Source organism: Camponotus vicinus, unplaced genomic scaffold (genome assembly GCF_025532165.1).
Source record: "Camponotus vicinus isolate PSW18456_S1 unplaced genomic scaffold, iyCamVici1.0 SCAF_1, whole genome shotgun sequence".
Lineage (NCBI taxonomy): Eukaryota > Metazoa > Arthropoda > Insecta > Hymenoptera > Formicidae > Camponotus > Camponotus vicinus.
In genome coordinates this window covers 36,755,556-36,771,080 of record NW_028141945.1, presented here as the reverse complement: position 1 = coordinate 36,771,080, position 15,525 = coordinate 36,755,556, and positions in this window count along the sequence as shown.

Below are 15,525 nucleotides of genomic sequence, written 5' to 3'. Positions count from 1 at the left end.
AGAGGATCGTTATTATTTTCCAATAGAACCAGCATATATTGTATATATATGAATTTCTTCTTTTTACAATAAGGAATAAAACAGCACACTAACAGTAACAAGTTCTCTGAACAGAACGCATGGGGAGGTATCAGCATTTCTGCGATGCGGCGTAGCATGAAATACGACTTTTAACGAGCCTGTTGGACTAACCCCGTTTTAGAGTTTCCGTTCCTGCGAACAACCATAATTTTGTTGGCTTCGTTCAACTCTGTAAATTACGATGTTCGCAACATGATTACCAACGTGCGCTCACTTTTCAGGAAACTGCGGTTACGATAGTATGTTTATTATAGTGGCGAAACGTTATGTATAACATATACATGTCGTAGCATCATTATTTTGCTGCTTACATTATTGTCAAGATAAATTTATATATAAAGTTGCGAGTGACAATATATATAGTGTTTCTTTAATTTTTTGCAAGATAATTTTATGCATCAATCTTCTCTTTTAACTTTCCTTATCTAATGTTATTGTGTGTTTGCTTGGCAGCTGTGTTGGATTGGACGGTTCTTTCGAGATGAATTGAAGTTTAGCGTGAGCCCCTGTATTATGGATAAGATTCACTCTCGTGCAATGGATAAAGTTGAATGCTGTAACATTCGGTCGATGTTCTTTATTGCACGGTCACGTACAACCGCGATTAGCTTTGTGGTGTCGTGGTTTAGTCGGTTACGTCGGCAAAGCCCTCTTCCGAAATGGTCCAAGCTGCGCTCTTCAAAGGTACAAAGGAATTTAGTGAGATAAATGCACTCATGTCAGACGCGGAATGAACGGCATGCTAAGGTCCGTATATATGTACTTACACACTTATGAGAAATACATGAGAATACCTATTCTTGTCGATCGTTATTTCCCGACACGAGAGATAGCCTACTCGGTAGACGAAGATTTTATTTACAGAGAGTCTCTACGTCTGTCTAATCGATTCTGCATCTCGTGTTCGAGATAAATGTGTCGCGCTTATATCATTCGATCGAGATATGATCTGAGATTGTATTTTCCGGGAGATGCTTAATAATGTATCGCGCATTAAAGTCTCGTGCACTTTTTATGTTTTCGTTAGTATAAAATGGTCTTTTTCCGAAATAGTCGAATTCGTATCGAACGTACAGTGTTTGAAGGTTTGAACGTACAGAGAGTTTGCGGATTAAGAGCGCTCAAAGCGGGCAACGAGTGCAAAACGAATGTACCTGCTCGATATACCGTTCGATTCGAGCGCATCGGTGAGCTCAATGATTGCTACTAGAACCTTTCCAATCAGAAGAAATAAAATTTTTCAATAAAGTTCGTTTAAATTCAGTTTGTGGCATATTGCTTTTAAATCGGTATTTACAAACATGTATTGATTATTCAAGGAGTCTAACAATAAATTAAATATTACTATTAATATGTTTCATATTAATCCTGATTTTTTCCGACCATCGAAAACAACGACAATTAATTATAATGTCACGTAAGCGGTTTATAAGTTGCTGATTAGTTTCATGTAATATGTTTGCTGTTTATTTACAAATATTTAATGCATTTGTCAACAGCAAGTGATTTTGTCAACAACAAATATCGCGTCGCAAATAGCAGACTCGTATGTACAATGTTGTGATTATTATATTATAAAAAATGTTACATATGTATTATATTTATATTCTCATACATAACAATGGTTTAATATTTTTTAACATGCGTACGAACAAATATTATATATGCATGAAAATTACCGTATTTCAAAAAAGATTGAGCTACAAGTGCAAAAGTGTTTATTTAGATAAAAACATATTATTTATATTTAAATAAAAATGTATTATTATTTATCTTCCTCTCAAACAATTTTATGTGTGAATACGGGAAATTGGCGGCAAACTATAATATACATATATGTGCCATAATACAGCTATATACATATATATATAACGAAATTATATTTTTCGTCTCTCTCTCTCTCTCTCTTCTCCCTATGTCTCTCTTTCTCTCTTTCTTTCTCTCCTTCTGCCTCTCTCTCTCGGTATTATTCTCTAAGCTTACTAAGAAGCAACAAACGTCACGAGCAAGGTGTCGCGAGCACGTGTCGCTTTGCCAGTTTGACGTACCTACAGCTGGCCAAACACGCGACATCGCGCTTCATGTATAACCTCCGCCGGCGATCCATTTACGCGCGGCCTGTAATTTAAACAGCACGCCGTCGCTTGTATTAAGCAACACGGACACTCTTGTTTGTCAATCGGGACGAGGATGTAGCCGGTATGCCGGAAATCGAATGCAAATTTGATAATTTCGCTTCCCGTCTATGTGTGCGACACCTCCTCACTTTATATCACAATCCGCATTATCACTTTAATGCAACGTTCTGTTACAGGCTTTCCAGTCTCGCATTGAGATGCATATATGTTATGCAAACGATGTAATGTGTATGGTGATTGAAAAAAAGGCGATTAAACGAGAAAAGTCGAGTAAAACGCTTGCAAATTTTCAAAATTTCGTGTATATTTGAAAGTTAACGCACATAAATATTTCTTTTAGCATAAATATCAATTCAAAAATTTCGATGGTTCTGAAATTGTTATGATTATTTTGCATTATTATTATTTTAATTATTTTGCATTATTTTATTATTATTTTTATTATTATTTTAACTAAAGGTGTCATTATTGTTAGTTATCAGCAAATATTTATTTGACAGAATATCGTCTAACGAATTCGCGAACAATATACGCAGCGACCTGGATTACTGATGAAGGAATTCGTTTGCAGTAGTGTAGGCATTTCTAGTACGAGTACGGGCGGATGAACGAACGAACGTTTGCCTAGTATAAACCTTTACCTACATCTTCGAGCTCTCTGCAGCACTTTGCGTTCATTAGACAATAATTTCCATTATGAAAATTCTCAGCAAAGTGCTATCAAGAATACAGGTCACGCATGTTTGAACGTTAGCGCTAATTAACGTATCACGATCGAACAAAAATGTATGTGTCATATTATTAAATGTACGCGTGTACATGTATAGTTTATAATGTTTTTTCATAAAGTTTTTTTATAAAGCTTTGTTAGCAGCTGATTCTTGAATGGATATTTATTTCTTTCCCAATTTAATTTAACGGCTTTTATTAATGATATATTTTACGTAAACAAGAAATATATAACAAAATATGATAAATATATCGCATAATCGCTGTATGTGTTGAACGTGTTTTTACACAGGAATGCTTTTAGTGTACTTTAATTCTCGTTTCTAAAATAGTAGAATATTACAAAGTGCGCATTACACAAACGCTATTTACTTTTTTTACGTCACACAATATTTAATAAGCCCCAACTAAAAAAAGTGATTTATGGAATTATATAATTTAAGACAATCATACAAGATAAGCATGTTACAACTTTTGATTCTACTTTAAAGATAAAAATAAATGAATACACATAAAGATAAAATTAATTAATTAATATAAAATTATATTAATATATAATTAATATAAAATTCATACCCCTAATGACTCTATTGAGTCACATAAAATTACACACTCTTCTGAACTCTTGAATATTCAAGCTATCAATATGTCTTTGTAATAATAGTTATTTTATATTTTATTGTTAACTTAAAAAGAGTATATTACCATTTTTTTCACTTTTCAAAAACAGCTTATTAAATTCGCACATATTAAACGAATGAAATTGTTCATATTATTATTAAATCTTTTCGAACTGTCAAAATATGTGATCTCGATAACAATAGTTGTTCACAAAGTAATTACAGCAATAAACTAATCGACATTACAGAAAAGATATAATAATAGATATAATAATTTTGATATTTTTAACTAATTCAATCTATATCTATAACTAATTTATATAATTATACCATTTTTAATGATTGATGATAAACCATTGAATATTTCATTTTTATTATAGTTAATGATTTACGCTTGCAGAAGCAGAAACAATTTCTTGTACGCAAATTGGATTTTCTGACCAAGTTGTTTGGCCCTCTAAGATATAAACTGCTTGTTAACTTTCGAAGTAAGCTTAATTCGTGTTGATCGATCTGACATATCTCAGTAAATATGTAAGCTTGATGTGTTTATTATATATTAAGTTGAGAAGTTATATTAAGAATCTAGACAATGGATAATTATATTATTAACAATGATAAAACAAACAGAAACTTATATTATAGCATAACGTTTATCATATATTTATTAAATATGTACTTATAATAACCTTGTTTTCAAAGAGAAAAATGAAAATAGTTATATAAGAATGTTTTTATATGTATATAACTGTTATATAATTGCAGCTTTCTTGCGCAAAACTCAAATCGTGTTTTATGTAAATGTTTCTTCGGGATAAAAAATATCTAAATAAGAACAAAAACTCATTTCCGCTATTTACTAAAAATTTCAAATTGTTGAGCGATAATGTTTAATAACTAAGTATTCTTTTGGTGAATATATATATGTAAGCTAATTGTCAAAAATTATTTAATAAAATAATTACATAATACTATAAAAATGCTTCTCTTTTGTTTATTTAATTAAAATAATAGCTTATTTAATTCAAATAATTTCTCAGTTAAACCATAATAATTTTTTAAAAATTTGTATACAATTTGTATACAATATCTATACACATATATTTTTAATTTTATTATAGTGTCATTCAAAAGTTATTTTAAATGAGCTATCCAAGAGGAGCATTTTAAAATTAGAAACATTATAAAATTATTTTAATATATAATTACGTAATTATAATTAAATATTAATAACAATTATTATACATATATATACACACACACTTTTCATATAATGTGTATTCAATGGAAAATTTTTATAATATAAGCTTAGAAAAAAAACTTATGTATTAAAGAAATTTTGTTATTTTTAAAACACAATTTATATTTATTATACCTTTTGCAGTTTATTCAGTAATTTAATTTAATTAATATGATTCTCTTATAGTATATTATACAGAGAAAATTACATATAATCATTTCATTCTCATGCACTCTCTTTTTTTCTATTCGCTTTGTATTTTCTCTGGTTAACTCTCTCTGTAATATAAATAAATTGTAATATGTATAACGACATTAATTAAACTGAATTACTGAATAGTCTGCAGAAAGTATAATAAACATAAATTATATCCATTACATAAAGCAGCGTTTCTTTAATACGTATATTTTTTGAGGAACTTTCATAATTTACATTGTATAAATTTTCCCTCAAATATACGTTATAAATGCAAGGGCTACACGCTGCAAAGGCTTTAATTACATTAAATTATCAAAAGCAATTCTAGTTTTATGCAATTTCATGGAGGAAGAGCCATCATGTTGACGTCTAGTCCTTTCAAAGGGATGTTTTTCCATCACACGAACTGTCGGTTAAAGAGCTGCCGAGAGCAGACAATTCCTAAAAAAAGACTATAGCATTGTTGTTGGTCATATTTAAGAGTAAATAAATTCTTTTTAAAGATCAATGTTACATTAATCAGCAATTTTCAATCAGGCATTTCATACATATGGTATTTTAATAACACATTCAAATTAATATTTCGTTCTTTTGTGAATTTCGATATTAATTATCAATTTAAATTAACATATATTAACGAAACTGAATTGAAATTGAATTTTGTGTATCGAAAGCAAAAAAGAAATGATATTTCATGACTTTCGAGATGTGGATTTCTTTCAACACAAGCGATAGATAGTAGAAACACTTACCGGAAAGATGTATTTATACCAAATAAAGTGCTTCAGTTACTATCGTAATCCAATTTACCATTCCTTTGCGCATTCCCTTGCCGCAACGTTGGTAACAGCCATCGTTCACGGAAAACGATCTCCTCGTCTTCTCTCGGGCAAGGTGATCTCTTCTCGTCCTCTCTCGGAAAGTTAATGTCGGCACGTGTTTGTTACCATGAAAGCAGCCTTACAAGTGGAAGCCAACTAATGTTTAATCTGGGTCGAATCGAGCGTGGCTGGATGTTTATATAAACGTGCATTCGATAAAATCCGGCTGGTACGAAGTAAGGAATACGATATAGAGGACCGTGAAGCTGGCGAATTGACAAGTGTCACGAAGAAGTCGCTACCTCATTAATAATTAAAATATAGAAACACACCAGCAGTATGGTTACCGAGACACGCGAGCGTCCCGCAGCAAGCCAAGTGAGTTAATCACCTATATCTGGAGGGTTTTAATTAAAGTTTCTAGAACTGTTTATGGACGGCAGTGGGAGGCGAGAAGGGAAGGAAAGGGCGTAGAATGTAACATGGGTATGTATGCACACGTTAAGTTACTGTGTGCGTATTTGCCTGGCAAGCCTTGCATTTAGTTGGCGATAGTTTCTAAGTTTGTTTGTGTGGATGATGTTGCCCGCTTGAAAACCGGTCTTCAGTCAAACGCTATTCCGATAAGGAGAAATAGTCAACGTTTGCACATACAATATTAATAATCGCGATAAAAAAAGCGTCAGAAAGTATCGTTATTGTTGATTATTTATTATACATTACATGTACGAGGATCATAATATCAAATCGTATTTTTGCGTTGACATTGCGTTACATATTTTATTTTGTCACATGCGCAATAAACAGTATACGATATATTCACATACTCGAACGTTTCTGATTGTTACATTATTAATCAATATCTCAATATTAATTATACAGAAGGTGTGTTCATTGCGCGCGCACACACATAAAACCACCATACAATACTCTTTAATAATTTATAGTCTTCTTGTCATTCTCCACGCGAGACTCAAGCTGGCAAATAGCGCTATAAATCGTGTCCTATATCATCAGTCGTACATTATTAATTTTGAAATTATTTTATTCTTCTGAATAGTTAATGATTAATTAATTTGCGCGATTAATTTCCACGATTAACGATTCGAAAGTTATGAAGATTAATTAATCCAAAATGTAACAATTTTCGAGTTATTGAAGGGTATCGAGTAGAATTTATCACAATTAATCATTTTATTAAAAAAAAATATTAAATCTAAATTAAATTAAATAGAAATTCGAAGATTAAAGTTTATATTTATCTCGATCATGAAAAAAAGGAAATTAATTTTTTATTGGTATCTTTTATTGCGCATTTATATTTTATATTTTCAATGTTATTATATTGAAAATTCATCTTTTATCCAATTTTTTACATTTTAAAAAGAGCGAATAATTTTTTTATATTGAGAGAATGAGTTGTCACACATTTGTTTACAATATTTTTATTTTATATTTTATTTTTCCTTAATTTATATAAATCATATATTTTTATTTCTTTCAAGACATAAAACTTATTGTTAGAGAAAAATAGTATAATAATATACTAACGATACTTTTTAATTATGAAAAAATAAATTTTAATTTTCAAATAAACGAACTATACTTAATGTACAATAATAGTCTCATTTAAAATACAAGGGACGCAGAATATTCGATTGTATTTTAGAGAACATTCAATATTTTGTAGCGATGACGAAAACTATTTGGCCTTCGACAACGTTCGCTTTTCGTACACAATAGCGCGCGTATAATTATACTAAACAGCTGACGTGTCCTTGTCATTCGCGCGACGACTTTCAAGTAGGAAGGTAGAAAGATCCACGTGTCGTCGCAGTATTACATCTCCCGCGATAATTTTTATGAAATAGCGATTTGTTTTTTACGAACAACTAGCAATTATATTAATCCACGCGATTTATCAATTTCCATAATTAAGAATTCATATCGAGTCAACAGTCATTTATCGAGAAGTAGACATTCGACGCGATAACACACACGTACTATATTGTAGGACGAGTAAGTACGAAGCTTTATAAAGGATTAAAGTTATGAATAATTGTTTCGCATACTGTTTTATATCGACGAACGATAATTATTTTTTTAATAACAATGCGCACTTAAATTCGAGTTTATCTTGCATCGCGTTTCGCATTTCTCGTCAATTTAAATGTAATTTCCTCACAAATTTTGGATTTTCAAGTAATCGCGGAATAATACGCGAAAATCAAATGATTCGAGCAACGAAAACCTATTGATATATATTGGTGCTTTATTAATAAAACGCGTATTTCGGATTTAACCGATCAAAATCTATCGCGTGAGTAGTTGTCAAAGCGATGATTATACATATTTCCGGATATTGCGTTTCGTATTTATCTTTAATTTTTAACTCGTATGTTTTTTTATACACACATATTGCGCGATATAAAATTATACTCGTCCTACAACGTACATATGTACGTATATTTTATTTGCCACGTAAAGTGTAAACAAGTAAAGGTCACAAGAGTAGCGCGCGAACTTGGCGACGCTGTCGATGGCTTGTCAAGTTGTCAACCGATATTCGCGCGCGAGATGACGCATCGCACGCATCGAGTGGATTGTGATAATTCGAATGATATTGTGCTTTTTTTCGTGTTATTCTTTCATCGCACGTATGACGTAGTACGGGTCGCGATTAATATCGAAAGTGTCGTATAAAGTATTCGCGTATATTTCAATAATTAATTGACACGCGTGTGTTCAGTGTGTGAGTGAGTGCCATAAAAGGGAAGACGAGGAGAAGGAAGTTAGGAAAGCGGCAGGATGGAACAATTGCGATGGAGCAACAGCACGAGGTAAGAACTCTATGATTTATTTAACTTATATTGATTTTTTATACTTGTGGGATACGTCATTGCAACGTCATGTCCACGTAACGTCAATATTCTTATATAGACTTTAAATATCGGCGATAATCCGATTATATACAACGTCAGTGTGTATTTCTTCATTTGACAATGAGATGTAAGAAGATGAGGTATAAGAATATTTGACTTTATGTTAACATGACAGTGACGTCATGTATAATGCATCCAGTTTAACATCATGCTATAACGAGCAGCCGGTGTACTAAAAAGTTCTTAATTGCTCGTTCACTTCTCCATGGCTATTTTACATTAATATATGCTATGTAATGCATATCTTAAATAATATATATAACGCATATCTAACTTTTCGTTTGTAGTGTTCAGTAATTTTTATATAATTTTTATATTAAATATATTAATCGAAAATTTTATTAAATATATATTTAATATAAATATAAATAAATAAATATATATATATATATATATATATATAGAGAGAGAGAGAGAGAGAGAGAGAGAGAGAGAGAGATATTTGTAAAAATTATATCAAATATGAATAAGATATATGAGAGTGCTATTATTAAGACAGAGTTTGATACATCCTTCATTCTCGGACACGTAATTGGCATTAATCATTTTGCTCCCTTGTTATTTCATGCTCTACCATACATTCTGTATTTAACGAGCGCTCGTATCTTTTTCCTCCTCGAGTTTTTTCTACCAAGCCCTGGGACATACATCTATCCGCTCTCGCGCACTTACAATCTATCTATTTACCTATATTCTTACTATATCGCGAGACTATATAAATTGCGGACTGTTTTCCATTGTACTCTGCATAATTCTATATATCGATGATTCGATATCCTACGATATCTACATATTATTATATGTCTGTATTTTTACGATAAAGTCTTAGATCATTAAACATGTATGAATACATTGGGACACATAAGATGATTTTACAAAATTTAAAATATTGCATTACACAATTGTTTGTGGGAGAATAACTGTTCGCGAAGAATAATAATAAAAAAATTATGAAAATTTAGAAATATAAATACAAATGAGAAGATATTTGTAAACATATTAGAGAAGGCAGATAGACGAATAAAAGGTATAAAGAGTCAGACAGGTAAAATAGATAGATACGTTATATGTATGGATAAGAAGACAAATGGCTTTGTAAATATCGAGTGACGAAAAATAAAATGATAAAAATGAGAGAAATGTATAGTAGTACACTACGATCAGGATGATAAACTACACAAAGCAACGTGTTTGCAGAGTTGCAAGCATTTGTATAAATGTATAAATATATACACACACTACACATATATGTACGTATATATTCGTACATTTATATAGTTTTTAATACGATCAATTAACTATCTTTTATTTTATATCCTATAAATTTATATTAACATTTAATGAAAATACAGTAAAAATATTAAGAAAAAAATTTTTTATCATCTACGTATCTTACCGTCGTTGCTTCTATTCGCGCAATTACTAACGCGGAGATATGCAGGATCTCTAATTAATTCGCTCAATGAATAATTCAAGTCTGGCGAGGCATTGGAATCGTAAATTTACCTGCGCAAGTTAATAAAACTCGGTCATAAATTATAATGTATACATTTTCTTTTCTCTACGCAATATAAGGCTGCACAAATTGTCTGACATCTTGCAGTATATAAATGTTTAGGTGTGTTATTTATACATTTTATTCGTATATTATTAGTCTTTTGATTTTTATCGCGTTGCATTTTATCTATCGCGACCTCGTTAACGGCATATTGAGCAATTTTTTTGACATAAATATCGATATCTTCTACCTTGCCATCTTAATTATAAGTTATAAGTTACTGACGCAGCAAAATTAGATACGTTCTCCCGAGACTCGTATCTTATCGCCTATCGTAACGTTAGTTGCTTTCTATGTGAATTTTGTCAGAAGGAGTTAGAGAAAAAATTATACGTCAAAAATATTGTACATTTAATCTAAAGATGTATTTAAATATCTGCATTTAAATGCATATATTCTTCTTTTTAGTGCATTTTATTTAATGAATTTCGATGCGTTTTATTTTGAAACTGGCGATTGTAATATAATGGAAATATAAAAATTTATTATTATGTTATCATCATGTTTTCTCCTGATTCGCAGTGCTTATTATCCAGAAGAACGCAAAGCTTCTTGTAATGCATTCTTTTTCCTCGTCTTCTTTCTCTCTCTTTATTTTTCTCCTTGACTTTTAAATTTCTACTGTGCGAGAACAAGATAAAGGGAAATATTAATTCGTGCGTTGCATTTTTTTAAATAAATCTACTCTTGTCCTAGTTCACCATCTATACATACTTGTATTTAGAGAGAGCACGGATTTCTGTCCAAACCGTCCGACTCGACAAACTTTCCCCTTTGCAATGCAAGTCTAGTAAATATTTCTTTTCTAGCATTAGCATTACTCTGCGTTTTGCGGTTACAGCAGTTTTGCGTTGCAGCTTTCCTTTCGGCGAACACAATACGTATACGTTTTATGATGTCGATTATGTAGTGAGAAATAGTATTGTACATGAAATAGAATTACACGTTTATATTACCTTATATTCGTATAATATAATTAAGAAATAACACGATATATAATATTATTATGTTTGAATTTTATGTTTATATACAATACAACGTGAGTTACGTATATATTTATATAATATAATTATATAATATTTATATAATATTTATATAATATTTATATAATATTTATATAATATATTTATATAATATTTATATAATATTTATATAATACTTATATAACATTTATATTATATATACGTATATATATTATTATATAAAATTAATAAATTTATAGTTTATATTTTATTATATTCTCTTAGCTTGATAACGCTTGGACTATAACATTTAGCTCGATAATACTTAAGAACAATCTGTTATCTGGCATTATGAAGCAAGCGCGAAACATAAAAAGGAATACAATAGCACTCTCTCGCGTGTTTTTTGAAGAACAGGACAAAATCCGTGTATTAAACAAGAAACTAGCGATAAATCATAGCGGTATCGCGTTGCCGGTCTTAGAAATTACGTCCCAACATGTTCCATTTCGGTAAAGAAATAACGAAAAAAAAAAAAAAACGAGGGTTGCTCTTTCTTTGGGAGAGGTACACGAAAAAGAAATTCCCAAGATGTATTACGCGCGGCTAGGTTCGTTGTCCCAATTTGTGTTCTATCGTCAAGATTTAAAAGACCGAATTTTACGAGCTTGCTTTATATGTACGTATCCAGCTTACAATATGGATCGTAATTTAACATCTAAACGCGGCATCTTGCGTAATATTGTCGTGCGAGTTTAAAAACGTAAACAAGTTACATAACTGATCGTAAAAACTTCTGAATCGCGAGTTAGTATTCGCAATCCAGCTTAAGCGCTTTCGCATATAACGCCCTTATATCGCTTTTTCCGTGAAGTGTACGAGAATATAAAAAGTAAGTGTGGCTAATCTCTCAACAACGATAAAAAAAATGTACACATTGTGGCGAAACAATATCTACTCGCGTAAATGTATTCGTAATCTATTTATGCTATGCAGTTCACAACTGTGCGCGCTTACACGAAGAAAGTTATAATAATCAAACTCTCTAAGCTCTCGGTATATTTTCAAGTTTGTCGCGGAAAAAAGCACGTTGATACAATATTAATTAACCGAGAATGATCGCGCAACGATATTTACTTCGTAATATGTATATTAAAGAAACGTGAGAGGCAAGAGCATGTATATTTTAAGTGTTCTATTTTCTGTTGGAAACCTTTTTTAATGCTCTCATCAATCACATTACCCAAAAGTCTCAGAAAATCGGAGAAACGTAAAGAAACGCAAAGAATTTCATTTAATATAATCAGAGATACATTTTTATGTAGAAACATAACATCAGCGCTACATCAATCTTTCCGGGATACTTTAATGTTTAACGCGAATCTCTTAATGCGATTTAAAAAATACACGCGCGAAACGTTGAGAATCAATTTATTTTGAAAATCAACTCGCACATCGAAATCTCAATTTCGAAATTATCGCGCTCATCGCGTGAATCGATTACGCGACTTATACCGATCGAATATAATCCCCGAGCGTTTAACAATTCCGATGATTATTTCAATACGATCGTTTAATTATTTCCCAAAAAAACTGTGTACATATATACAAGTATACACACATGTATGTGTGTATGTGTATATCGACTCGGGTCATAAAGTAACTGTAATATTGTTCTGTAAATGGTGAGGAAGATAAATGCTCAGGTACTAGGAATGAAGAGAGGAGAGGCGGATACGAGGGATAGGAAAAAGGATAAGTAAAGCGTACTTACAAATGCGGGGGTGTGTGGCGGGACCTTCCTGCGGCTTTACGGTATTTCCACTCCCGAGTACAGAACAATGGCCCAAATATGCGGTCCCGTATCATGAATATTTAGTGTGCGAGACGCAACTGAAACTGGACCAGAATACCGCGGCTACCATATTTTTTTTTTTCCTCTTTTTTCATACTATTTTCGCTTGCCCTGTACACGCAACTCGGCACGTAGCCTTTGTAGCGATCCGACAAATATATCGTACAATATATTGATAGTGTAGATATCTTGATTAAATCGAAACGATTTGCGTGAAGATAATCATATAATATTAAATTTTTACAAAAGTTTGTTACAGAAATTTGGAGCATATGAGCGAGAGTACCATTCATTGGTTATTTTAACGTAATAATTCCGATATATTGATATAATATCTTATATAAATAGAAATATATTTATATAATATCTTATATAGATTGTAACTTGCAGTTTTGATAAATATGCAAAATTGTATATGTTCGTGAAAAATAGTTTTGTTTGCTCTGTTGCGCTATTATAAATAAAAAGATTTGTTATACATATATATCGATGAATGAATTTTGTGTATTTGCTTTCTCCGTTAACGTTTGCATTACAAATAAAAGATTGCGTCATATGAAAGCTTACACAGTATATTGGAATTAATCCTTTGCTAAATAATTACATTTATCAATTACTTCTATCGCGTATATACTGATTTTGCGTTATTTACAATAATATAAAAAGAAAATCGGAAAGGACAATGAAAAGAATAAAGCTAACCAAAAACATTGTGTGATTACGCGAAAAAATCAAAGTGCTTGAAATTTTTTTTTAAAATCTCACTAGATTTACTCTGTAACACTGTTAATATTATTATATATATTTTATCATAATATCTTAATTTTATCTTTTAAATTGATGATTTCAAATAAGTATAAAAAGAAAATAAAACAATGGCTCGAAAAATTAAAATTTACATCCCTATGTTATTGTTTTAATGAATATGCTAGATATATACATACCATACAATAATATAACTAGAGTTTTAAGTAATAAAAGCAACTTTTTGCTCTAAGATTTAAGAGAGTGAATGAACGAAGAAATAAAAAGGAAAAAGAAAGTTAGAGAAACGCAAGATGAAAGCAAGCTTTCAAAATATTGCCAATAGTGAAAGGACTATCGTTAAGTATATTATGAAGTAACATGAAGTAATGATAGTAATCTTTTAAAATCTCTTTAATATGACGAACAATATAAATAATAAGGACATAAAAGTTCGAAGAACCATTTATAGAAGCATCTAAATGTCATTCTAAATGTCTCAAAAAATCTATAATTATTTTTACGTGTGATATATATTATCAAACTTTGTACTTATTAATGTCAAAAATATCTTACGTCAGGTTCTCTTTCTGCCTTTTGCCTTTTCACTTATATATAGTGTTTGCTAAAAAACATTAACGAGCGGTATATTATATAATGCAATAATTTTGTCATTAAACAATGGAAAGAAAGAAGCAGAATTGCAGTATATTTTCAAAAGAAAATCGCAAAGGTCGTAAGGAACACGTTTTTCGGTTCCGCGATTCCCGAGAGAGTTGTTTGGCAACTGGCCAACGTAGCTCAGCTACTGTCACCCCCGATTCTGTCCTCCCGCTTTTCTATCTACCCTCGCTCTTCGCGTCATCCTTTGCTATCGCGCATCCGGCAGAGGCAGTAGTGTGAAAAGATGCGCGCAAAACTCGAAGGTACTTAAGGTCGTCGATGTTGGCGAATTTTAAGCGAGACTATCGATGATGCACGACGTCGGGTAACTGCCAATTTCAGGATTAATGCTGTCCTTGATGTCAAAGACGAAGGCCACAAGAAGTTACGTTCATTAAATCTCTATTCTAGCTTAGCTGGAGCGCGTACATATTGCTCTATAATTTTGAAAGCCTTGAATTGTTATGATAATTCAGTAAAGTAGTCGGAAGATATTAGAACTTTTCGAGACACTTAACTGAGTTGCAATGTCTGAAGTGAAATGAGGGCACATATTATAATTTTGTACAAGTGGGTGAGGAGTTGCTTAGTTAACTAGCTTGGTTGTGCTCGTCAAAAATGCCATTCAGATCGAAACGAGACAGAACGTAAGACAAAATCTTTGCATAAACTCGACTAGCGACGAAAATGGAGAGCCTTTTTGAAAAAGCTTTCCAGGTCGGTTGATGGGAAATGCTTGCATGTAGTTGGCGTGCTTTGAAGCACGACCTAATACGACGTGGCAGAGACATCCAAAAGTATCCTATGAAATATTCAGTTAACGCTCGTGGCATCATAATGGGTGAGAACTTTACTTCTGAAGACTTTTATAGCAACCGACAACTTTGCCGTGTTGAAACGCACTCATTCTACATTATTTTCGCTCTCTTTACGTCTCGTTTGCTGATTCCCCTTATTCTTATTCGAAGAACAAA